Raw genomic sequence first — 24,880 nt, forward strand, 5'->3', positions numbered from 1 at the left:
AACCCCAAGAATGCAGTCGAACCCATAATAGGAAACATAATACACAATACGATAAAAGCTCACACACAAGAACGTACAATAAAGCTCTGCTGGGTTCCTAGTCACGTCGGAATCAGCGGAAACGAGAGAGCTGATGCATGTGCCGCACTTGCCTGCAATCGTGAAATAAAACAAGTAAACATACCGCATAGGGACTGCATGAGGTTGGTTCAAAATAAACTTAGAGGGAAATGGCAAGCTTCATGGGACAACTAGGTTAACAACAAGCTGCACTTGGTAAAGCCCGTCTTGGGTGAATGGAAGACCTGCAGGCACCAGGAACGGTTTATGGAAATAATTTTATGTCGTCTCCGCATTGGTCACAGACACATTACACATAATTTCTTACTAACGAAACAAGACAAACCACTCTGTGAAAGATGTGGAGGCGAGCTCACAATAAATCATATTTTACTCTCATGTACGTACCTCGGAAAACTAAGGAAAAAACACTGTATTAAGTTTTCTAAAGAATGCATTCCTTTACACCCTGCGTTGCTCTTAGGTGAAACTGCCATTGTTAACCCGTCTTGTGTTTTTAGCTTTTTAAAAAAAGCAGGTCTTCTTGAGAAACTGTAAATTTTAATCGATTGTTTCGCTTTTTATACAATACACTTCAGCCTTGTTCTCATCCTCGAGAAGAAGTCTGAGGTCTTTATTTGATTGGCTGGGAACCTCAATTTCCTTGCCCAGCCAAGGACCGCTGATGAGGTTACCCGGCCTCCTTAAAAGCTTTTACTTGTAGATCTAAAATTTCTTCTCCCTCTTATTACTCCGTACAAGAAACTTTATACCCTGTACACCATTTTTTCACATAACAGCACAAATCTGCATAAAAGAAATATCCTATACCTTGAGCTTGGCGCATGATAGCCTTAGCTGCTTGTGCGCCATTAAACCCAACACAACACAATACAAGACTTCACCTCTCTTGATATCACACATTGCCCTCTTACAAGGAATCTTGCTGCATTGAAAGGAGCTGCCTGGTGCTGCTGTGGATGCATTACTGTTGTCCTACAGCAAAGGGATGGGCATGACAAATTTTGTTTCACCTCTCACATTTTGGTGCGTACTTGCATCACACGAGTGGTGTACCTGCCTATATGCCCTTGCTAAGTGCTGTGTGCTCATTGTTAGAATTAACCAGATTGAGGGCCTTTTCAAACATTGAAATTAAATAGCATTATTGGGAGCCTTTCTTTATTTGAATAAAATAATGTACCTGCAATTGCTCTAGGCCATGCATTCGTGAGGTGCTTTTACATAAAGTCCGTGAAGTCTGCTTGCAGGCAGGCTTAGTTAATGTTCACAAAGCAAAAGATGAGTGCCATGTCCTATTGAGATTAAGTGAAACGCCAACACTGTGAAATACATGCTTCTGTTGACAGTGGACTTTTAGCTTTGTCTGTTTTTCTTTAAGTACTGGCGGGAAACAATATCCCCCTATTTTGCTTTCGCATTTGACGCTTTTGATAATAAGACGTACGCGCTCATAGCGTTGCACTTGAAGCGATTCGCAGTCGCGTGTCGTGCGCGGCCGCTTGCAAACGTAACCAAGGGTAGTGTTAAGTTCTATGCACCTGAAGAAGTGACACGGTGAGGTAAAGCTTTCCAACGCCACTGACGCGTTGAGGTTACGATCGAGAGCCAGCCGTTTCTCCGCCAATTCCTCTCCCCGTGACGCTGATCGCATCTCACAAGTACGGAGACGCGACACGCTACGCAATGGCTTCGGGCAATAAGCGTTCGCTTCATGCAGCACAATTACCGCTAAACTCTTATTTCCGTGACGACCGGCCACAGGGTCTTTAGCGTCGCATTCAGCACCATCACTGTGCGGCAAGTACGCCGAGACCGCCGCCGCAACGCATTTCACCGTCCATCTCTACGGCGCTACTGTGCTAACTCACCTTCGCGCCGCAACTCGGCGGTGTTTTTTGTACTTGGCGCCAAGTAGCAGACGACACTGTTTATTTTTTTGTCATACTTTTTTCTTTATTCTTCAATGTCGTCATTCTATTCTGCTGTTACGCATTTTCGCACCGCCCCGATTCACACGTCACGGGTACGCCCCGCTCATGGCGGATTGGCGAATATCGAGAATCGGGCCCCTGTTTTCTGCGCTCACGTGAACCGCGGCCAGTAAAGTCGCGAAACAGTGAAGTGAGCCCACTCACCCCGCCGGCTAGATACAAGCGAAAGAACAGGGTGAGTAGTCAAATCGAGCTGCTCTCGAGCTATCGTCAGCCACCGCAAACATAGAGATATTATCTGGGCAACAGCCCGCAACACTTCGCGGCGCTGGCGTCAGTCCAAGCCGCTCCCGGCCACGCTTTCTGTCATTCGTGTTAAACGTGCTGACGATTGTACGCAATTGTCGAATTTGACGAGAGAAGTGAAGTCGAGCTCATCCCATGTGCGTGGATGAATGGCTCCACGTGCCCATGGCTAAATGTGCCAGATGTCAAAGCCACTAGGCTTGTCAGGAAAGGCGGACAGCCGGGACCAAATCACGCCGAGTACAGAGCGACGATAAAGCGGGCATTCTGTAAGGATGGAACTTACAAATAAGAGCGCAGATCGTTTACCTATATTTCTTTTTTGATGGGATCATACGATGAGGGCCGAAGCATGCTAGACCGGGCCCGGTTTACGTCGGATTTATGCGACGACGAGGTAACCATCAAAAGAAAAAGAATGCGGCCTCCAGATATAGCTCTTCGGACTCCGACAATCTTCCGGAAGCGCCGGCTCGACTAACAAAGAAACTGAACAGATGTAACGCATTTTTTACTGCCTAAGCAATACTGTGCCAGGTTTCGAGCCGTCGCGTAGCTCCCGGCGGTGGCCGAGGTCAAACAGATGAAGCGCCGTTGCCATAGCAACTGTTTCAGCCGCGCTCCACCAGGCGGCAGGACCATCGCTGCGCTGCCGCCGCTGCCTATACTCCGTTTCATACATCTGGTGCAACGCTGTCAAAGCTAACGCTCTTTTTTGCGCAGCCCGCATCCGTGACAGAAAATAGTGCGTTGCTTGTGGTGAGCAAAAAATAACAAATGCTTTGCCGACAGGCTTTGTGGATAATACATTTGTCATCAGCGTGACAAAAAAACGATGTTATTGCGAGCGAATCGGTCGAGATCTGTGATTTTGTATTTTGCGTTTGTCGTCTTTTTCTATTTCACGTTTTCGCTGTCCCCGCTGGCCGCCGTGTTTACTCTTTCCGTCGCCTCCCTTTTACTTTTGAGAAAATGGCGTCCAGCTCAGCGGCCGCAGCCAGCTCTCCTGTACGCATTTTCCCGAAGGTTCGTGCACGCCAAACAAGTAATTGCGAATGTGTTCTGCCGCACCAGGATTCGTTTTCCGGAGAAGTCTGTTGGGGAAGTACTGAGTGCTGTGAGCGAGGACACCGGAGTATCTCCCCGTAGCGTTGCCAAAATCAAGGCGGAGCGTCTGTGCGGGCCTGTGGTGTCTCCAAAGAAAAGAACTCGTGACGTGAAGATTTCAAGCTCGCGAATAGTCAAGAATTACAGCTTCACAGTCCATGCCATCCGTCTGAAAGTGCACAGTATGTACGCGAAAAGGGAAGTCCCAACACTGGGCAGTGTGCTAAAGGCTGGCAATGAGGACGACGACCTGCCGAACTTCAAGAAAACCACATTGTGGAGGGTGATGAAGGACATCGGATTCACATTTCATAAAAGAAAACGGAATCTTGCACTGATCGAGCGAAGTGGCATCATTGCCTGGCGTCGCAGGTACCTGCGGGCGATCAAGGAATTCCGAGGACAGGGCAGGTACGGGTCGTTCCTTGCTTATTTTCTTACGCAGCACGTTTATTGATGTTAGCATTGCATCCTCGTAGTCGGAACAGTGAGTGTTGCTTCAGGATAACACATTTAGAAGAAATCGTCTTAATTACGTTGCTGTTGCCGATCTTTTGCGTAGTGGTGATGTTTCACGACCAGTTTTGCGCTCTGTTAAGGTGGGGCACGTGTCTGCATGGGTAAGATTAAATCGCTAAATCCCAATTGGTGCGGCAAGCAAAAACAGCAAAACTGCCAAAAATGTAGCACTGCAAGGGGTAGTGCCATCTCGTCACGGCAGGAACGAATGGACACCCACTGCACACCGCCAGTCGCTCCGGTGGTGCGAGTTACTGGCGCTACTGCTGCGAACGTTGGCAATTTTTGTTCGCAGACGCCGCGAGTGAAGAGATTTCAAACGTTGCCTAATTAGTCAAGTACCCCATGCAAACATACAGTGAGTATAAACTGGCTACCAAATGCCGCCTGTGCGTGAAATATAAGCCCGAACAAGGGAGAAATTAAGCTGAGATAATTCTTTTTCTCGAGTCCCTTTGAGCGGCTGTTTGTGAGCCAGGGGTCAGCAGTGCGTTTGTTGCAGTGCATTGCCTACTTACATGCTGCAGCGTGTTTGTTTACTTACAAGCATTGACTTCTGTACTGGGTTGTTTTGCATTTACAGGTGCATCGTCTACCTAGATGAAACCTGGGTCAACACAGGGCACACAAAAGAATACATCTGGCAGGACAAGACTGTAAAGTCATCTTAGGATGCCTTCCTGAAAGGCTTAACAACGGGATTGGCTCCGCCTTCGGGCAGATGGGCCCGTTTTATCCTTGTACATGGTGGGAGCAGTGCAACAGGATTCGTGGAAGACACTGCTGACTTCTTCAGAGCAAAAAAGGGAAACCACGCTGACTACCACTCTGAGATGGATGGCAACTACTTTAAGAAGTGGTTCATCGACAAGTTTTTGCCAAACATTCCGGCCAATAGCATTGTCGTCATGGACAATGCTCCATATCATAGCGTGGCTCTTGAAAAAGCACCACTGGCTGTTCCCAGAATAAACCATTTCTGGCAAACACTGCGGGGTCGGCATTTTTTATTCTCCTGTCTCATTTATTGTTTACTCTTTCGAAATATTTTTACCTAGCGTTGTACAACTTTTTCTGCATTCTTACTTGACGCTCCCACAGCTTGAAACTCTTTTTACCTGGCTGCATGAAAATCCTACCTGAGCAGCTTCTGCTCTTCTAGGAGAGCAGGGAAATCGAGACAAGCTGACTTCATGTTGAGACAAGTTGCCTTCATATACGTTTGTGCACGACAACAGATATAACTCTTGAGGCAGTACTATTTTCTATCGCTGTGTGAATCAACACTATGTTCTAAATTTAGCACTTAACACGGGAAAACAGGCCATATCGAGGTGGTGTGTGTAAAAATAATTTGACCCGAAAGTTGCAGATGGCCACTTGTTAACCGGGCCACGGCGGAGCCCTCACCACTGTGCTAATTAATTAAACCCGACGAAAGAACGCCATCTTTCGCACAAACCTCTCGCTTGCATCTAAAAAGTTTAGTCACAATGCTGCAGAATCGGGAAGAATACCGCTACTGGTGACCAAAAGCCGGTGCGAGCTCACTGACAACGAATTTCGGACAGCTCACATTAACACGGTATGCATCAAATGAACAGATGCATGCAGTTCATTTCAGAACACGCCATAATATTCAAGCGATTCTGAACAAAACGAGTTTTGTCATTTAAATCACGCGAAATTCAACTTCCGATGAAGAAAAAGTGCGAAAAAAAAGTTTCACCATGCGGGATTTGAACCCCCGCACCCCCACTGCCTGTCGACTCTCCGGAGCGACGCGTTAGACCACACGGCCACAAAACAGTTTTTTTTTCTTCAACATGGCATTTATTACAGTGATGTAATGTTCTATGTACATGAACTATATACAAGCCATTATGAAAACAGTATTAAACAATACATATTGAAAAGACCATGCACTAGAAAAGGGGCAATGCAGAGCACATTACTAATAGTGAGTGCCACTTCGGTTCGTACTCATTCTGGGCATACACGTCTCTCAGATGAACAACCATTCGACTGAAATGATCCTTTGTAGACACAACAGGTTCACAGTGTCTGTCCATCATGCGGGTTTTCCAGAGGCTGTGCAGTCCAATCAGAAAGAACATGTCCAGGGGTTCATCAACAAATGGCAGCGCAGTGAGATAGCGAACAGAATGTGGAGTCAGATCAATTTTTTTTTAAATGTGCGTTTCAGGATATCCCAGAAGAGTACTGCATTTTTGCAACTGATGAAACAATGCTCAACTGTTTCTGGTTCATCACAAAGGCGGCAATTAACGGTAGACACAAAAATGCCCTTTTTCTCTAACCATGTTCTAACGGGCAACGTACCGGTGTGTAACTTAAAGAAAAAGGTCTTTGTACACGCCGAGGCTCGCATCTTACGTACTCTTTTGAGGACGTCATGCGCAGGTAAACCAAAATACAGAGAGCGGTACATGGGCGGAGGGAAGAGCATACTAATCAAATCCTTATACAACATTTTCCTCGACACTAAAAAAAGGAGCTCAGGAGAAAAACGAACAAGTAGGAAACGGACAGCCAAATACACCTCTTGCATTATGCCCCACAAACACGGACGGTCACAAACATTGGAAGACACAATGAGGTGGGGTAAAACATGAACTAAATTTGTTTGCAGGAATTTTTTTCTTTTTTGTGGGGTTTAACGTCCCAAAGCGACTAAGGCTATGAGAGACGCCGTAGTGGAGGGCTCCGGAAATTTCGACCACCTGGGGTTCTTTAACGTGCACTGACATCGCACAGTACACGGGCCTCGAATTTCTCCTCCAAAGAAATTCAGCCGCCGCGACCGGGATCGAACCCGCGTCTTTCGGGCCAGCAGCCGAGCACCATAGCCACTGAGCCACCGCGGCGGCCTTTGTTTGCAGGAATGAACGTACTATTGGGTGCATAGTGTCACGGAAAAACATGAAATGTGACACTATCTGTCGGACATACTGGTGAACTAGACCAAGGCCACCAGCGCTTACAGGCCGAAAAAGGTTATCACGCCTCATGGATTCAAAAGACGATTCCCTCACAAAAGTAGCGAAAACCCTGTGAAAACGCTGGATAGGAAGTCTTGCGCAATGAATAATTTGCAGTACATAATATATTTTAGTGGCGAGAAACAGATTACAGGCGGTCGCCCTGCCAAAAATTGAGAGGCCATGGGGGACAAACGTTTTAGCACAGCGCTGAAGAGTTCACACGCGGTCTTTCCAATAATGTGCGCTATGCTTATAGGCACTCAAAGGGACGCCAAGGTACTTTGGTGGCCTGCATGTCCATGTCCATGGCCTGCATGTCCAGCATATTCAGCAGGTGTCGTGCCCCAGCTACCAAACCAAAGACAGCAACTCTTAGAGCGATTAATCCGACTTCCTGACACTGAACCAGAGTCCTCCGTTAAACGAATAACCTCATCGATGCTTGGCTTATCAGTACAAAAAAACGCAAGGTCATCTGCATAAGCCAATGCCTTCAGTTCGTGGCCCATTATTCGGAAGCCATTGACAGCTCTACTGTTTATAACACTTATGCAAAGTGGCTCCAAGTATAATGCGAACAGGAGCGGAGACAGTGGGCACCCTTGTTTCACCGAAGACTGACTTGGGACTGGTTGCGAGAGACTGCCATTAACAATCAAGCGCGTGGTACAGGATTTGTAACAAAGGCGTATGCCAGTAGAAAGTATTGAACCGAGATTAACGTGATTTATAAGTGCAAAAAGAAATGAATGGCACACTCGATCAAATGCCTTTGCCAGGTCAATTTGCAGCATTGCTAATTGTTCTTGAGCGTCACTACAATACTGCAACACCGTACGCGCTACATGTAGGTTAGATGGCATTGATCGTCCCCGCAAGCCACATGTTTGATGAGGCCCAATCAATGTAGACATTGCAAGCTGCAGCCGATTTGACAGTACTTTAGCAAAAATCTTATAATCTACATTAGAAAGCCTGATTGGTCTGTAGCCATCTACAAATCGAAGTTTTTCCTTATCCTCGGTCTTTGGTAGAAAGACAATATGACTTTTCGTAAATGACTGAGGCAGAAATTCAACATCAATACTTGTCTAAAACATTTGGAGCAGGACAGGGGCTAGAGCGGATTTAAATGCCTTGTAAAATTCTCCTGAGAGGCCGTCAGGCCCCGGGGTTTTCGAAAGCGGCAATTGACCAATTCGATCTTGCAATTCACCCAAGCTTAAAGAGCCACTTATTTCCTTTGCATTCTTCCTCATTGAGTGGGTTAATCATGGACACCAATCGCGCTATATGATCATCATCAGCAGTGGTAGACGTGGCTGCAAACAGAGAGCTATAGTGGTTTTCAAACTCAGTAACTATGACATCTGTACTTGTGACCAGGGCACCACCACAGTAGAGCTCAGAAATTCGCTTGGCAGCCACATGACGACGCTCATCTACCAAGGCCTGTCTAGTAGGCTCGTTAGAGTGCAGAGCACGGTTGCTGCGGGATCGTACACGGGCCGCACGATAGCGTTCTGCATCAAACTTCTGAAGGTTGCACTTAACAGCACCAATTTCCTCTGTGTAAGAGCCAGGAGCCTCACATTCAAGCGCATGCAGATTATAAAGACTGTGATGTAACCTTTTCTCCTCACCATGCTTAAGATAAGACTTCACGGAGCCGATCTCAATAGCTATGCTACGAACTTCTAGCTTAAACATCTCCCAAGCTGCAAATAATGGGACATCCATGACCAAGCAAGATTCCAAAGCTGTCATCACTCGCTGCTGAAAATGCTCATCATTTAGAAGCTCGGAATTAAGCTTCCACAGTTCCCACCGCGGCTGAAATTTGGGACGGGCGCATTCTCCAATCCGCGCAATGACCATAGCATGATCTGAGAAAGAAACAGGCTTGACATCACATGAAATGTGCCGTTTAAGGAGATCTACGGAAACGTAAATGCGATCAAGGCGTGAATGTGAGGCTCCTCTGATGTATGTCAAGGCGGATGACAATCCGGCATCAAGTAAACCTGCGTTTTCGGTAATAGACAATAATATACCAGAGCTCTTACCGGCGTTTTGGTTAGGACCTGTGCGGTCTCGTGGGTCGCACACACAGTTGAAGTCACCCTTGAAAACGACATAACGATCACATCCTAGCAGAGTTGCAATTGCATGAAAAAAAAAACTGCTCGTTGCACCGGATTATTTGAAGCATATACATTGATAACCCTCCACGACTCGCCATGCAGTCGAAAGTCACAACATATCAGACGCCCTTCTATGTCAACCTGGTACTTGAAGTCAGAAATAGGTAGACTCTTCTTTAAGAAAAGAAATCAACCTGCCGAAAGACCCACTGAATGCGACACACAGACGTTGTAATCTGTTAGGAAAGGTCGCAGGGCTATCTCTGTATGCACTTCACTTTTTATCTTAGTTTCTTGAATAGCGACAAAGTCTAGCCGATTGCCCCAAAGCAATCGGCGTAACTGTACCTCTTTCTGCCTTGAACGGAGTCCACATATGTTGAGTGTTGCGACAGTCAACTGCTGGTTAGACGCCATGGTCTCTAACTTGAGCTTCAATCAGGCATCCACGATGTCTGGGGGCATCACTCCGGAAGGTGAGACCTCCCTAGAGTTGACGCCCTTTCTCCTTGATCTGGAGCGCCGAGGAGGTTTCTTATTCTTTGACTTTCGACGGCGGGACATGTGCTTGGCGGGGACACTGTCCTCCGCAGAGGAGGCAGAACTCGGAGACACACCGCGCTTCGAGGCCACACTTAAAATTTGCTCATCGGCATCACAGTTGCCGTCGGGGAGTGAAGTGCCAGGTTGGCACTCTGTTACCTGTGTGGCACATCCGGCAGGAGCCTCAGAAGATGTAGTAGTGCAGGCACTCAGCGCCGGAGCCACACCGTCGTCCTTGTCTTCCTCTGGCCCACGCACAGCACAGGCACGTGCGCCAAGAGTGCCCTCACTGACAATGCATATAACTGGAGCCTGCTCCGCCAGGCATCGACGCTCACCATCTGCGGACAGCTGCTCCATCTGTGAAGGCTGGGTAGGCTCATGCTGCACAGCATGAACGGGGCCAGACAGCGGGTCAGTAGTCGCTGAGTCAATGGGCGCAACGGCTGGCGTGCCACCAGCAGCATCCAAAACTTCTGTTGCGTCCATCAAGTGCTCCTGCAATGCGTCGTCCATGGCACGGGTGCCACCGCGTAGCACGGTGGCCACAAAACAGCGCCGAGTGATACACCTCTCTATTTTTTTCTGCGGACTACTTCCGTAGCCTTCACAGCGTTGCACATGATGTATGAAACGGAGTATAGTCGCGCGCTTCGACGCATGTGTCGGAATGAGAAGAGAGGAAGCGGCAAGGAAACAGGAAATAAATACGCACGTTCGCCTCGGGCAAAACAGTTGCTGCTTGCCTGCGCAACTTGCCCGGTTTAGCCAGAGCTAAACCTCAGCTATTTTTTTTTCATGGTCGTGCTTTAATAACGCGTGGTATTCAAACGTACGTATTTTTGAACATCATACGATTCGTGTCCGCAGCTTCGTTTCTTTGTAACCCTTCACCAGCTTGATGCATGCAGATAAAGTGCGCTGAAACGCTGTATGACGATCCGTTTCAGCGTTCTGTGAATATCATAATATGGAAGCCTCTGGCGCCATCTTTTTTTGTGCTGTGTAGTGTTACATGCTTCCATTACGTTCCTACACTAAAAATGAAATAGATTTTAAGGTGGTTAGTTTTGTCTGTTTTCACTGACTTGTAAGAGCGCTGGTCATTCCCTTCCTCCACAGCTGACAGTCAGATTAGACGAAAAGCTCAACCGAGTAGGCCTTCAACAACGTCCTCCCATGTGGCACCCACATAAGGTATATGTTCTTCTTAAGCAATTGCACTGAAGTTATTATTTATGTTGTCTAGTATGACTTCCAATATTTTAAAATGCTCCACTGCAGCTAGCCGTCAAATAGTGCAGGGTCTGGCACCGATGGCAAGTAAGTGCGGAAACTACTTGATTATTGTATTATTTTGATAAATGTTTTAACCTTAATGCAAAGCGTACCTAGTGCCTGTGTGTCAAGACTGCAGCGGTCAGGCCTTGGCAGTTAGCTTGGAAACAAGCTTTTGCAAGGCTGCTTTTGTCATCTTTTCTGTCGCTGCTTCCTACACTTTGTTGTTAGTTTTGTGCTAATACTGTTCTTTCACGGCGTTCTTTAAGTGTAAAAGCACATGGCGACAGCATGTCCTCCTTTCGCGTTGTCTTTACATGATTGCTCTTCCTTCGTGCTTGCCAAATTACTTTCATATCTCACTGTACTGTTTGTTCATGTTGTATTATCTTAAGGCAGAAGTGATGTTGCCTGTATGCAGCAAAGTGGAGCCCCCTTGAGCTCTTTGGATAGTCAGGGTGAGCACCGCTGGGTCTTTAGATCATTAATTTCGAGCATAATGCCACCAGACTCTAATTAGACATTATGCTTATAGTACATTCATTTTTTTGTTTCAGCACTTCTGGGCACTCAGCCTCCACAAAAAAAAGCAGTTGTAAGAAATTTTTGTTGTCAGAAATGTGCTTCGAGCTCCCAGAGAACTAAAATGATGCAATGTGTGTACTTTCAGGTGCACAACAGTGCTGCAGCAGAAGTCTCAGCTAGGCCGGTTAGTACCACTTTGCTTGCAGTAAATTATTAAAGCTTGCGACATTATTTTTGTTACAGATTTTCAGCGCCGGGTGTTAAATTCTTTAAGCATTTTATGGCACACACATTCAGAAATCTTGGATTGCGTCGGAACGCTGCTGGAGAGGGGGAAGGCTGACAACACATCGGGAAACCTGCAGCCAGCCCTGGAGAGCCCACTTTGTTCAGAAGTGGCTGCGCAGGCTTTTGGCACACAACTCACTGTTGAGAAGGGTGAAGGTTTGGTAAATCCCAACCTACATTTATCAGTTATATGTTCCGGCTGTTGACCTTAACTGTAGCAGTGCAGCATTCTAGAGTGCAAGTGTAGTCACAAAGACTGCATGTTGTCCAACCTTTTTGGTGATATGCATTCAAATTCTTCTTCGGTTTTCTATTTTGTCTTGTGTCGTGCAGCTACTGATTTCAAGTAGCTTAATTTGGTATCATTTCTTCACAATGAACTGAACTCCAAATCATTTCTCTTCTCAGGTTGTTGAACTAAGCCCATATGGTGCACGCACCATCAAGGCCACCGTGCCCTCAATGCTTGCCCGCATTATGAACGACCACGCCGCAGTACAGTTCAGCATGCATGGAAGAAAGGGGAAGCAGGTCTTTCATGGCCTTAGACTGCCGAAGGTCATTTTTGTCAAGTACACATTTTTAGAGGTTGCTGTTCCTTTGGTTTGACAGCGCAACACCGATGTGTAAAGACAGCGCCGAGTTCTCACACACATTTTTGAAGGCTGTTATACTCTTAGTTACTGTGAAAAGGACAAGGTGCCATTCCAATGCCACCCATGAGGACATCGACCTACAGATTGGTGAATGGCTACGGAGGGCGAAGGGATGCTGTGGCAAGGGAGCAGTGTAAATTGCTTCATGCAGTAAACTGCAAATAAACCGATTTCTTGTGCATTTACTGCTGAATTTATCATGAATTTGGAAGTAGAATGCTGAACTCCCTGGCAATATGCAATACATGCATCAGTTCACAGCCCAGGCAAATTGCATGCCAAGCATGCATGAGATGAAACCACATGACATTTGCTTGAAATCCTGGTTTCAATGCCACGTTTTCAGCAAAAGTGAAAATCTGAACTTACCTTTGTTAATCTAATGCTTTTTAAAACAACAATTAGTTAAGAAGAGCGTATATGCTTTCATTCTTCTGGCATTGGTGGTCCTTGCAATATTGGTAAGACTGTTGAATGACCCCAGTCGAGAAAAATCTTTACTCCAACTGATACACAAGTTCTTAGGAGCAGACTTGCCCTTTCAATGAGCTTTATATAATTTTCTAAAGGTATATGCGATATGTTTATTATTATCCACTGCTCCGCACCCCCCATAAAAAATTTTGAGAATCTTTAGTTGGTAAAACATCTGCGAACAGTACAGTCATGAACAACAATTTGTGTGATGTGATTTCGCGGAAAAACGTTTTATCGTGTGTCTGGGCAAGGCATTGAAGTGCAAAGAGAATCTGCATCCTCGACTGGAATAATACCACCCGACGATTAGACAAGAAACACAGGACTAAATTCTTTTCTGCAAGTACACAGCGTTCAAGCTTTTGTCCATGGTGACAGAAACAATCATATTTATCTCAGGTGTTCGAGTAATGCTCTGGGAAATACGAGGTCTGTTAGAAAAGTATCCGACCTTTGGCCGTAGAAAAAAAACTTGCACAACTGGAGCGTTGCAAACCAGTCACCTTCAAAGTAGTCTACTTGGGACTCCACATACATCTGCCAGCGGTGCTGCCATTGTGGGAAGTATTCCGAAAAGGCCCCTTTCGGAATGGAGTTTAGCTCAGCTGTCGTTGCAGCTATAATGTTCTTCCTCGTCTGAAATCGAGCTCCTTTCAATGGCCTCTTGATTTTGGGAACCACCCAGAAATCGCAGGGGCCATATCAGGAGAGTAAAGAGTCTGTTGAACTACAGGAGTCTGGTTTTTCGCCAAAAAAGTCTGAATCAACTGCGAGGAATGTGCAGGAGCATTGTCATGATGGATGCGCCACTTTCCTGTTGACCTCAACTCCGGTTTCTTGCGCCGCACAGCATCACGTAGGCAACGTAGGACATCCCTGTAGTACTGTGTGGTCATTGTTTGACCCTGTAGAGTGCGTACTCGTGGTCTGCCACACAGAGGGAGTCAAAGAAAGCAGTCAGCAGCACTTTCACATTTTTGCGCACTTGGCGGGCCTTCTTTGGTCTTGGTGACGTGGAATGCTTCCACTGTGACGACTGGGATCTGGTTTCCGGGTCGTACCCATACACCCAAGACTTGTCACCAGTGATCATGATGTTTATGAAGTCGGGGTCACTGTTTGTGGAATCCAGCATGCCCTGTGAGACTTCAACACGAAGCTGCTTTTGCTCCACCGTGAGCAGCTTCGGCACGAATTTCGCCGCAACTCTCTCCATGGCCAAATCTTCGGTGATAATAGAATGTGCGTAAAAATTGCTCATGCCCATCTCTCCCTCAATTTCTCGGATAGTCACGCGACGGTCCCGCATCACCACAGCGTTCAATTCGGCAATGCCCTGGTCATTTCGGCATGTTGATGGCCGATTGGGGCGTGGCTCGCTCTCCACGGGTGTGCGGCCGTCTTTAAATCAATTGTACCGCTGCTTAATATGTGTGCTGTTCATAGCATCGTCACCGAAAGCCGTCTGAATATTCCGAATGGTTTCCACGTGGCTGTCGCCCAGTTTATGGCAAAATTTGATGCAGTAGCGCTGCTCCTGTCACTCCGCCATTTTCCTTGCAATAAAAAACCGACGAGAGCACTGCGCACTGCCTCACTCAAATGCTGCGTTACAGCGACTGACGCTATCGGCAGGCGAGAAAAAATTCGTGCATGCGCACGAAGGTTCAAGGTCACCTGATGCAAGCGCGCTTGTTTCATATCCATCAGGTGTTCGCAAAAAAAAAAATAAAGTCGGATACTTTTCTAACAGACCTCGTAAAGCAGAATTATAAAGCAAGTACTGACTTTCACTTACGCTTGCTCTGAAGCGCAGCCAAATGCATGAGAACCACAAAGGAACCACCTTGCCCGCAGCAAACTAGCTGCGACAAGGTTTTATGTGTGTGCGGGGCACAGCTTGAGCACTGCAGACAAGTCTGATCAGCTCTGTCTGCACATGTGGAAACTGAGACTTTCGTCAGCAATAATTACACTCATACATAGGTCCTGGAAAAATACTACATAAGATGTGCATCTCGTCTCTCATGTGGATATACAAAAGCGGACATAGTCCGTACCTCCGACGAACGCACAAATACGTGTGTTCAAAACTAGATGGCGTATTTATGTCCGACGGATGTCCAATTTCGGCGAAGTACATTCGGCTTTAGCTCGGACATCCGACAGACGTTGATGGTTGCTTGGGACCGCAATGGAGAGGCCCTCAGCAGAAAAATGATTCCGTTTATTAACATCAGATGAGACAAGATAGACAGGTCACTTGCACATGAAATGAAATACATGTAGACGAGTAATGAAATAACGAGAGCAGATTTAGGCGTGGCCATATATGTGGGACATAAAAGAATAAAAGTGAAACCAACGCTGAGGGCCAACAAAAGAAAAAATATTGTTAAAATCTGTTCTCCGCGCCCCCCCCCCCCCTTATTACACACAGGTAGCGACTGAAGTGACCACCCACGGAAATGATCTCAGACATCCCCCTTGGCATAGAATCGTAAAGCGAAAAGCGAGACGAAGTATTCGCGGTTAGCTCCAAGGACGTCCCACTCTTCACAAATGGCGTTCCACAGCACGTCCGCTGTTGCTCTGGGCAAGTTACGTCTGGACAGGCAAGACTTCATGCGCGCCCACACATTTTCCATGGGATTTGCGTCCACGCCATTCGGAGGCCACAGCAACGTACGAACGTCAAGTTCTTCAAGCAGAGAGGTCACCTGGCGAGCCATGTGCACGGGGCTTTTGTCCTGCTGGAAGGGAAGCAGCCGTCAGAGCAGAAGCTATCCAGCACATATGGGAGCATGGTGTCTTGTAGCAGAGTGCTGCAACTGGACGCCGTGAATTCCCCATCAATGCGGACAAGATGCCCTAGCCATCTTTGCTCATGGCACCCCACACAAAGCCTGAACACCGGCCACTTGAAAGAACGGTCTGGGTGTAGCCAGGGTGGTATCTGCAGCTTCGAAATATAAAGAAAGGATAGGTATGACATACAGAAAACCGATTTTCTGAACGGTAACTAAGAGTTTACAATACGCGTTGTATACCTTTAAACGATAACATTGTGAAACAACTTGAAGCTTGTATTCGAGATGGTGCTAAACATAAGTTAGTTCTGCACAATTCTCTTGCATGCAGTGTGTATAGTTAGTTACGGAGATTACCAGATAATGACATTTCAGGAAACAATTTCGATAATTCCTCTGAAACATTGCATCCACAAAAGGTTTGGGCATATGCAAAGCTGCAAAATCTGTCAACATCTACAAATAGTAAAGCCAGTGCTTACCTGGAATTCAAGGGCCGCTACACCGGCCTGTGTTGATCCCAGCGAGTGCAAAATGTTTATTCATCAGAAAAAATTACATTATGCCATTGTTCTGTGTTCCAGTCCTGATGGTTCTGAGCGAAGTCGAAGCGTTGTCGGCGCTGTCGCTCGGTGAGGAAAGGATTTTGTGGTGTCGCACAGTTCCAAATCTCAGCTGCTTTCAAACGGCGACGTATTGTCCAAGTAGAGAGACCTCTAGTGAGAACTCATCGCGGATCTCTTTAGCGTTCAAGAAAGAGTCCAGGACAGCTGCGGCAACAATAAGTATGTCGTCCTCGTGCTTCGTAACTCTTGATCTGCCGGACCGCTTCGCATCCGCAGTGTTCCCTCATCTCGAAAGACACGGATAAGAAGCTCACCGATGCCTTCTACCAGCCAGTTCTTCGGCATATCTCTCTCTGCGGTACACCTTCCACGAAAAGTCTGGCGATGAGTCTTCGATCTTAAATCGGAACGCATGGTGCCATTTCTGTAGACGACGCAACTTTGTTCGGCTCTCCAGGCTTTTATATCTTTAAAAAGTATCGCCTGCCAATGAGAAGCGCGAACACATGACGAGCGGGTGAAGATAAGTGATTGTCGCGACAGCCGCATTCTACTTTAACCACTGAAATTCAACTCGTTCACCGTGTAGATAAATGTTCATGCTAGCGCGGTGCCCCTCGCGTTAGCTTTTTTTAGGTTTTCTTGTTGTTGTTCAGCGCTTCAATGGACACCTACTCTGTCCCCTGAAAAAATAGTCCTGATAACATAGTCGAAAGTGCTTCGCATCTATCCAGGCGAGCATAAGATTCCTTTTCTAAGAGGCATTGGTGAATGCATTGTTTCATAAATAAATGTTTTATTGTGTTTACTTGGATGATGTGACTATTACGTTTTTAAAACTCTAGTTGAAGCCAACCGATTTATTGCCCTTTCGTGTAGCTGTGTCCAAACGGTGCGCCCGTGACTAAGACACCATGCGTGTTTTCAGGAGTAGTTCTGTCAGTGAAATGTTATGTGTTATATTAATGGAACTGGATGAGAGGTTTGAATAGTACAGCACAGTGGTTTCGTCATCTGTCTGCAAACTCTTTTCGTTAGGCTGTATGGCACACAAGAATTTCCACGATGATTAACGCAACAAACAGATTTGGAACCTTTTATTTCCTACAATTTATTTCCTACTTAGTCCCTTTGTTGAGCAGAAGAAAACCGAATGAAAAAACAATGGCTCTAAGGGTTCGTCTCCGTGGCAGGAACGTAGTACCGCAGTACACACACGAGCACATGGAAAGCGAACCGTCCAGCTTGGACCTCGAGGCACAAAGGGCCTTGGTTGCGAGAGCTCGGGCAGCGGCTTCAACCAACGGAGTCCCGACTGAGGACCCGACCAACCGTGCCCTTGCCCGGGAACCATTTCTACAAATAAATGTTTTCTACTACTATGGCAAGCAAATGCTTCAGCGCTTAGAACTGTCGGGCAGGGTGGCGTGTTATTCACTCTTTAGTGAATAACATGCACATGTGCCGACATTCGATCCCGGCCGCGGCGGCCGAATTTCGATGAAGGCCAAATTCTAGAGACCCGTGTACTGTGCGATGTCAGTGCACGTTAAAGAACCCCACGTGGTCGAAATTACCGGAGCCCTTCACTATGGCGTCTCTCATAGGCTGAGTTGCTTTGGGACTTAAACCCCAATAAACCAAACCAAACCTGTTCCGACAAATACAAAACTCGTCAGCGTCAATACATAGCGCTGCAGTGAGCTCTCATTAAACAGGCAAACTGTTGTGTCACCCCAGTTAAGAAAAACCATTGGGTCCACTTAGTCGCAACTGGACCAAATTGGAAGCCAACTGGACACCCCAATTGGCCTCTCAACATTCCAATTGGACTCAGGAATCCAATTGGGGATACCAATTTGTTTCTGAACATCCAATTTGACTCGGGAATCCAATAGGGGGTTCAACTGGTTTCTGAACTTTCAACTCGACCCAGGAATCCAAATGGGGAGTACAGTTGGTTTCCCTGATGCCAACTCACCAGTCCAGTTTGGTCTCTCAGCTTCCCGTTGGGGTCCAATTCGCTCTGCCATTACAGCTGAATTATCCAACTGGTTCCCGGGACTCCATTGGTTTCATGACTTTCGGTTGGACTACCCAGATTTGTCCCCTAGCTGTGTTTAAACTAATGACCAAATTGTGTAAAGGCAGAGTTGATTCCTCTATCCTCCTGAAACCCGTGTATGGCAGTTTGTCCAATATATTGGACATTAGCCTTTAAGACAGTACTCCCGCGCCGAAAGATTCATCTTCATAAAACCTACTTGTCCAATACATTGGACAACTGGTGGCGCCATCTGTGCAACTTTTTTGAACTTAAACTGCTCACTTTCCCGCCAAAACACTTTGAAAACGGCGGCGTTCAGCGCCGCGGCGTTCTATGGCACCTGCCGGAGAAGTAAGTGTTGTTTCTGCGATTTTACCTACTTTGAACGAGTACATTTTGTTGGATATCAACAAAAATAGAACAGAAAACATGTAGATATCATAATTGTAACTCTACATGACCTAACTTTTCTGTGCTTTCAATCTGATTTCACGTGTCCAATACGTTGGACGCTGGGACTCAGCCCGGTTATTTTGACCGCGCTTTTGAGATGGCTTTCGCAATAACTGTAAACGAATACTGCTGGTATTTAACGGCTGGGGACGAAATAACGTCTTTTTTGTTGTAGGAGACAGGCCTCGCGTTCCTGATGAGACGGCTGAAGCAGTTTTACAAAGAATTGCACAAGCCAACACATAAGTTGGTTGGTTTAGTTGGTTTATGGGGTTTAACGTCCAAAAGCAAATAAGGCTATGAGAGACGCCGTAGTGAAGGGCTCCGGAAATGTCGACCGCCTGGGGTTCTTTAACGTGCACTGATATCGCACAGTACACGGGCCTCTAGAATTTCTCCTCCAAAGAAATTACAGCCGCCGCGGTCGGGATCGAACCCGCGTCTTTTGGGTCAGCAGCCGAGCACCTTAACCACTGAGCCACCGCGGCGGTCTCCAACACATCAGACTTGACCTATCAGACAGCGACGACGACACTATTGTCGATCCAAAAACGGCAAGAAACCCAAGAAACGTCAAGAAGCAAGAAACGTCAAGGAAAAAAAACAACAACAAGAAACAGAGAGTGACAGTGAAGTTGAGTGGAGCCCACCATCAAAGCAAGCTCGACGAGGAGAGACCAACAAAAGTGCCTACCACTTCCCAAGGCTGTCTGACGCAGCTAACGCTGCGCGCTTCAGGTTTGAGGGGTGCACCATGAAAACAGTTTTTTTGCACAAAATTCAGCAGTTCTGCATAACAAAAGACAGAAGATGCTTCGAAAAGGCACATAGCAAGTGAGCACAGCGAAACTTTTTTATTCAGTTGACGTATATTTTGCTACTTTGACTTTTGTCATAATAAAGTATTTTTTTCGCACAACTTTCACAGCTTTACCTGAAGTATTTTGTGGCACGCCCACTGGGTGGGAAAATACGGCTAGAGTCCTAGTGTCCAATATATTGGACATCGTGCTGAGCTGAAACTATTATAGCGCCCGGCGACGCTATAAAGCGCCGGCGCTAAGATCGGCGTTACAGCGCGCGCTAGAAAGAGAATAAAGTCGGACAGCGCGTGCTCGTGGCGCACGCCCGGCACGGGCAGTCCGGAACTAGAAGCCTGCCACGCTGGTCGTCTCTGTCTGGTGCTCCGCTGCGACCCCGCAAAATCCTCAACAGTGGTGACTCCGGCCTAAGACATGACCGACCCCAGCAACCTACCGCCCTCAGGCGGCCTTCCGCCTGACGCTACCTTGCGCCCACGGGACGTCGCAGCTCTCCAGCTCCGCCTACCAACATTCTGGCCCAAGTGTCCGCAGACCTGGTTCGCTCAAGTGGAAGCCGTCTTCCATCTGCACCACGTCACCTCGGAGGCATCTCGGTTTCGTCATTTGCTTTCCAACCTGCCTTCGGAGGTGGCTCAAGAGGTAGCGGACATCATCGCTGCACCCTTGGGCGATACCCCCTACCAGCGACTAAAGCAGGGCATCCTGGACCGCACCACGGCGTCAGAGAGTGCGCGCCTCCAGCAGCTGCTCACCTACGAAGAGCTTGGAGACCGCCGCCCCTCCCAGTTACTCAATAGCATGCGGCAGCTCCTGGGCGAAACCAATGCAGACCCGAATGGCGCACTGTTGCGGCAGCTCTTCCTACAACGCTTGCCGCAGTCGTCCCGCATCGTCTTGGCTGCTGCGGGCGACTTGACCCTTGACCGCCTCGCCCAGCTCGCTGATCGAGTCCACGACGCGGCTTCTCCTTCCGTCACCGCCCTCTCTTCTCCACCGGAGACCGCCGCCATTTCACGGTTAGAGGCCCGGATCGATCAGCTGGCCGCTTCTATCGATGCCCTTCGGACGTCCTCTCATGCCTCGCACGGTTTATCCTCAACACCTCGCCGCCGTTCGTCTTCCCCGAGTGGTCCGCACTCGTCCAGTCCTCGCCGTCCGCGTCTCTGCTGGTATCACCGAACTTTCCAGCACAACGCTCGCCGCTGCACTCCACCATGCAACTGGTCGGGAAACGCGCAGCGAGATCACTGACGGCGGCGTGTGACCTCGCTCTTCAACCTGGCCGCCTTTTCGTCGTCATGGATCGCATTTCTGGCCTGCGCTTCCTCATCGACACTGGTGCCGAAGTCAGCGTACTGCCGGCCTCCAAAGCAGACCGTGCTTCCAAGTCACATGGACCTACTCTTCGTGCGGCCAACTCAACCTCCATCGCAACGTATGGTCTCCGATCCCTCACTCTGGACATTGGCCTACGGCGCACGTTTCGATGGATCTTCATCGTCGCCGATGTACATCACCCTATCCTCGGTTCAGACTTCCTGACGCATTTTGATCTGGACGTCAGCATGCGTCATCATCGTCTCATCGACAGCAAGACGCGCCTTTCCATCACTGGCGTTATATCAGCTGTCGCTTCCTCTGGAATCCGAACTCTACTTCCGTCATGCCCGTATGCTCAAGTCCTCGCAGACTTTCCCGAGGTCACGAAGCCTTGTAATCTACATCAGCCACCCAAGCACGGTATCACCCACCACATTGTCACGCGTGGTCCACCTGTCGCAGCTCGCCCGCGCCGCCTCTTCGGTGAGCGTCTGGCTATTGCAAAACGGGAATTCGACCACATGCTCCAGTTGGGTATTATTCGCCCTTCATCCAGTAGTTGGGCCTCACCACTCCATCTGGTGCCCAAGAAAGAACCGGGTGACTGGCGTCCGTGCGGCGACTACCGGGCTCTCAACGCTCACACGGTCCACGACAGCTATCCCCTTCCACACATCCAAGACTTCACTGGACATCTGGATGGCTGCAAGATCTTTAGTAAAGTGGACCTTGTCAAGGCGTACCACCAAATCCCTGTTGAGCCGGCCGATATTCCGAAGACGGCCATCACTACACCCTTCGGACTGTTTGAGTACGTGCGCATGCCTTTTGGGCTACGCAACGCAGCTCAAACTTTCCAAAGATTCATCGCTGAAGTGACGCGTGGTCTCCCGGCGGTATTCGCCTACATCGATGACATCCTCGTCGCGAGTCGTACTCCACAGGACCACGAGCGTCACCTCCGGGAACTCTTTCAACGCCTCCCAGAGTTTGGCTTGGTCGTCAATGCCCAGAAATGTGTCTTCGGCTCTTCTGAGCTCGAGTTCTTGGGCCACCACATCTCGGCGCTGGGAATTCGTCCATTGCCTTCTCACGTGCAGGCCGTTAAGGACTTCCCAGCACCAACAACCCTACGCAAGCTCCGTGAGTTCCTGGGCCTAGTGAATTTTTCACGGCGCTTTATCCCACACTGCGCCGAGCTTCTTCACCCCTTGACTGACCTTCTCCGCACCACGAAGTCCTCATCCTCTGCGATTTCCTGGTCTCCCGAAGCTCAGGCCGCTTTCACGGCTGCCAAACAAGCCCTCGCCGATTCAGTCGTCCTCATCCACCCTAGGACTTCCGCGCCCACTCGCATCATGGTGGATGCTTCCAGCGTGGCCATTGGCGCGGTTCTCCAGCAGAAGATTGACTCCGAGTGGCACCCACTGGGTTTCTTCTCTCGGAAGCTCCAGCCTGCTGAGACTCGCTACAGCGTATTTGGCCGTGAGCTGCTTGCTATCTACTCCACGATCCAGCACTATCGCCACTTCTTGGAGGGCCAGCCGTTTTACGTTCTCACGGACCATAAGCCTCTGGTGTATGTGTTCCGTACGAACTCTTCGAAGTACGTCGCCCGTGAACTTCGTCAGCTGGCCTACATATCGGAGTTCACAACCGATATTCGACATATCAAAGGCACCGACAACGAGGCAGCTGATGCACTTTCACGCATTTCCACCATCGGCGTGTCTCCACCTGCTGTGGACTGGCCCTCCCTGGCGCGGGCACAGCTTGAAGACCCTGAGCTGCACGCCCTGCGTTACCACCCTCGAGCACTCCGTCTGCAGCTCGTGCCTCATCCGTTTGTGCCCGGATCACTCTGGTGCGACATATCATCGGCTCTACCGCGACCGTTCATCCCGGAGGCCTTTCGTCGTGCCATTTTCCATTCCCTTCACGACATCTGCCATCCTAGCATTCGGGCCACGCAGCGCCTCGTTACCCAGCGGTACGTCTGGCCGAACATTAACACCAACGTTCGCCAGTGGGCCCGCTCGTGCCTTGCTTGCCAGTCCACCAAAGTGACACGCCATACCAAGACTCCCCCTCAGTCTTTCCTGCCGCCTGGATCACGCTTTGACCATATTCATATCGACCTGGTTGGACCGCTTCCCCCTTCTCAAGGCTAGAAGTATATTCTGACGATGGTCGACCGCTTCACCCGTTGGCCCGAAGCCGTGCCCATTCCGGACATTACTGCGGAAACAGTTGCCAGAGCCTTCGTTTCGACGTGGGTTTCCCGCTTCGGCTGCCCCGGCATTGTTACCACGGATCGCGGCCGCCAGTTCGAATGCGCCCTCTTCACTTCGCTCACCCGGCTTCTCGGCACTAAACACTGCCGCACCACATCGTACCATCCCTGTGCCAACGGCATGGTCGAGCGGTTCCATCGCCAGCTCAAGGCTGCCCTTACTGCGCGCCTGGATCGCGAGAACTGGGTAGATCACCTCCCTATGGTGCTCCTAGGCCTTCGCGCCGTCCTGCGTCGTGACCTTGGCTGTTCGGCGGCCGAATAAAGTCGGACAGCGCGTGCTCGTGGCGCACGCCCGGCACGGGCAGTCCGGAACTAGAAGCCTGCCACGCTGGTCGTCTCTGTCTGGTGCTCCGCTGCGACCCCGCAAAATCCTCAACACTATTAGTTCTGTTGAGAAAATATCTCTCACTTTTCACCTTTGTACTCCTACCAGCTTATTCTGAAACCCTACAAAGTTTTTGTGCACTCAAATTCAATTCGGGTCTCAGGAGGCTATTACCAAGTGGCTAGTCCGCTAGCCTTGCTCCAAATGAACAGTCTATAGCATATTGCAAATGAGCCAGCATTAAGGTCCAATTCGGTGCTCTATTTCATTAAAGATGCATGACTAGAAAATTTCGAACTGCAAAAACCAATTGGAAGCCAATGATTGCCTTGATTGGGATCAGAATATCGCTTTCTATGAACACAAAACAGAAATAATGATGTCTTAGTAAAACGATATGAGCTGCTTTATCTACTGCATTAATTGAATCATTTGACCTATCACTGCGGGCATGAATCAATGAAATAAGTATGCTCAACGGACAAGCGCCACTGGCTCCAGCAGGAGTGTCTCATGGATGGGGTATATAGGTTGGAGCAAAAGTATGCTCTGTGCATATATGTTGACTGTGTTCCTTCTGTGTTATATTGCAGGCTTGTTTGTCTTCACTTCCCTAAATGCTTGGAATTATCACAATTTCAATTCCTCCCCGCAGGGAGGCGTCTGCAGCATGCAGACGTTGGTGAGTGGCGACACCACGTGGTTAACCCGAGCATCCGCAGGGACATCCCCGCAGGGGGATGATGGTGAACAATGCGTCACCACGGACCCGAGCATCCGCGCTTAGCCGTGCGTGGCATCGCCGTGTCCGGGGAAAAGGGGATCCTGGTGGTTGAGCCGATGCCGAGCGTTTGGACCCTTAAGGACCCTCGGCGGAGGCAACACACCACTTTGGCCCCAGCTTCCTGTAGACGGCACCTCCGGCCTGACCCGACCGGGGGAAATCGGCAGTCGCCTTTTCCTGTCCTCCCCTCTATCTTTCACTTTCCTATATCTTTCTTACAACTCTCCTGTCTCCTCCTCTTTTCTTCGTTTTTTTCCTCTTTTTCCTGGCGGCGAGGGTTAACCGTGTGTGACCAACTACCCTGAGTTGAGTCATATTAGGTTATAGTTAAGGTGTACAGCTGGCGTGGGCAGGACTTGCTTTCAAGTTCCTGTCGCGTCCCCCTTGTTGGACTCCATGGTGGGTGGCTGGCACCATGACCGAAAAACCTCAATTTTTTATGGCTCCCCCCCTTTCAAAACTTGATCGCTCTCTCAAAAAGAGTGCGGAACGAAGCAGCAGACTTTTTTTCGAAAAAGAAACCGACATTCACTAAGTTTCATCTTATACACAGTAACTGTGAACAAAAGCAAGCCCGATTCATATCCCCATT

At 48.5% G+C, this 24,880-nt stretch overlaps 1 pseudogene; it reads right to left on the minus strand.

The window, feature by feature from the left end:
• Positions 1–15,337: 15,337 nt before the first annotated feature.
• LOC149369719 (uncharacterized) overlaps positions 15,338–24,880 on the minus strand; it is a 29,464-nt pseudogene continuing 19,921 nt past the window's right edge.

The sequence above is a fragment of the Amblyomma mixtum genome, chromosome 1 (genome assembly GCF_055824585.1).
Source record: "Amblyomma mixtum isolate Tamu chromosome 1, ASM5582458v1, whole genome shotgun sequence".
In the NCBI taxonomy this organism is placed as follows: Eukaryota; Metazoa; Arthropoda; class Arachnida; order Ixodida; family Ixodidae; genus Amblyomma; species Amblyomma mixtum.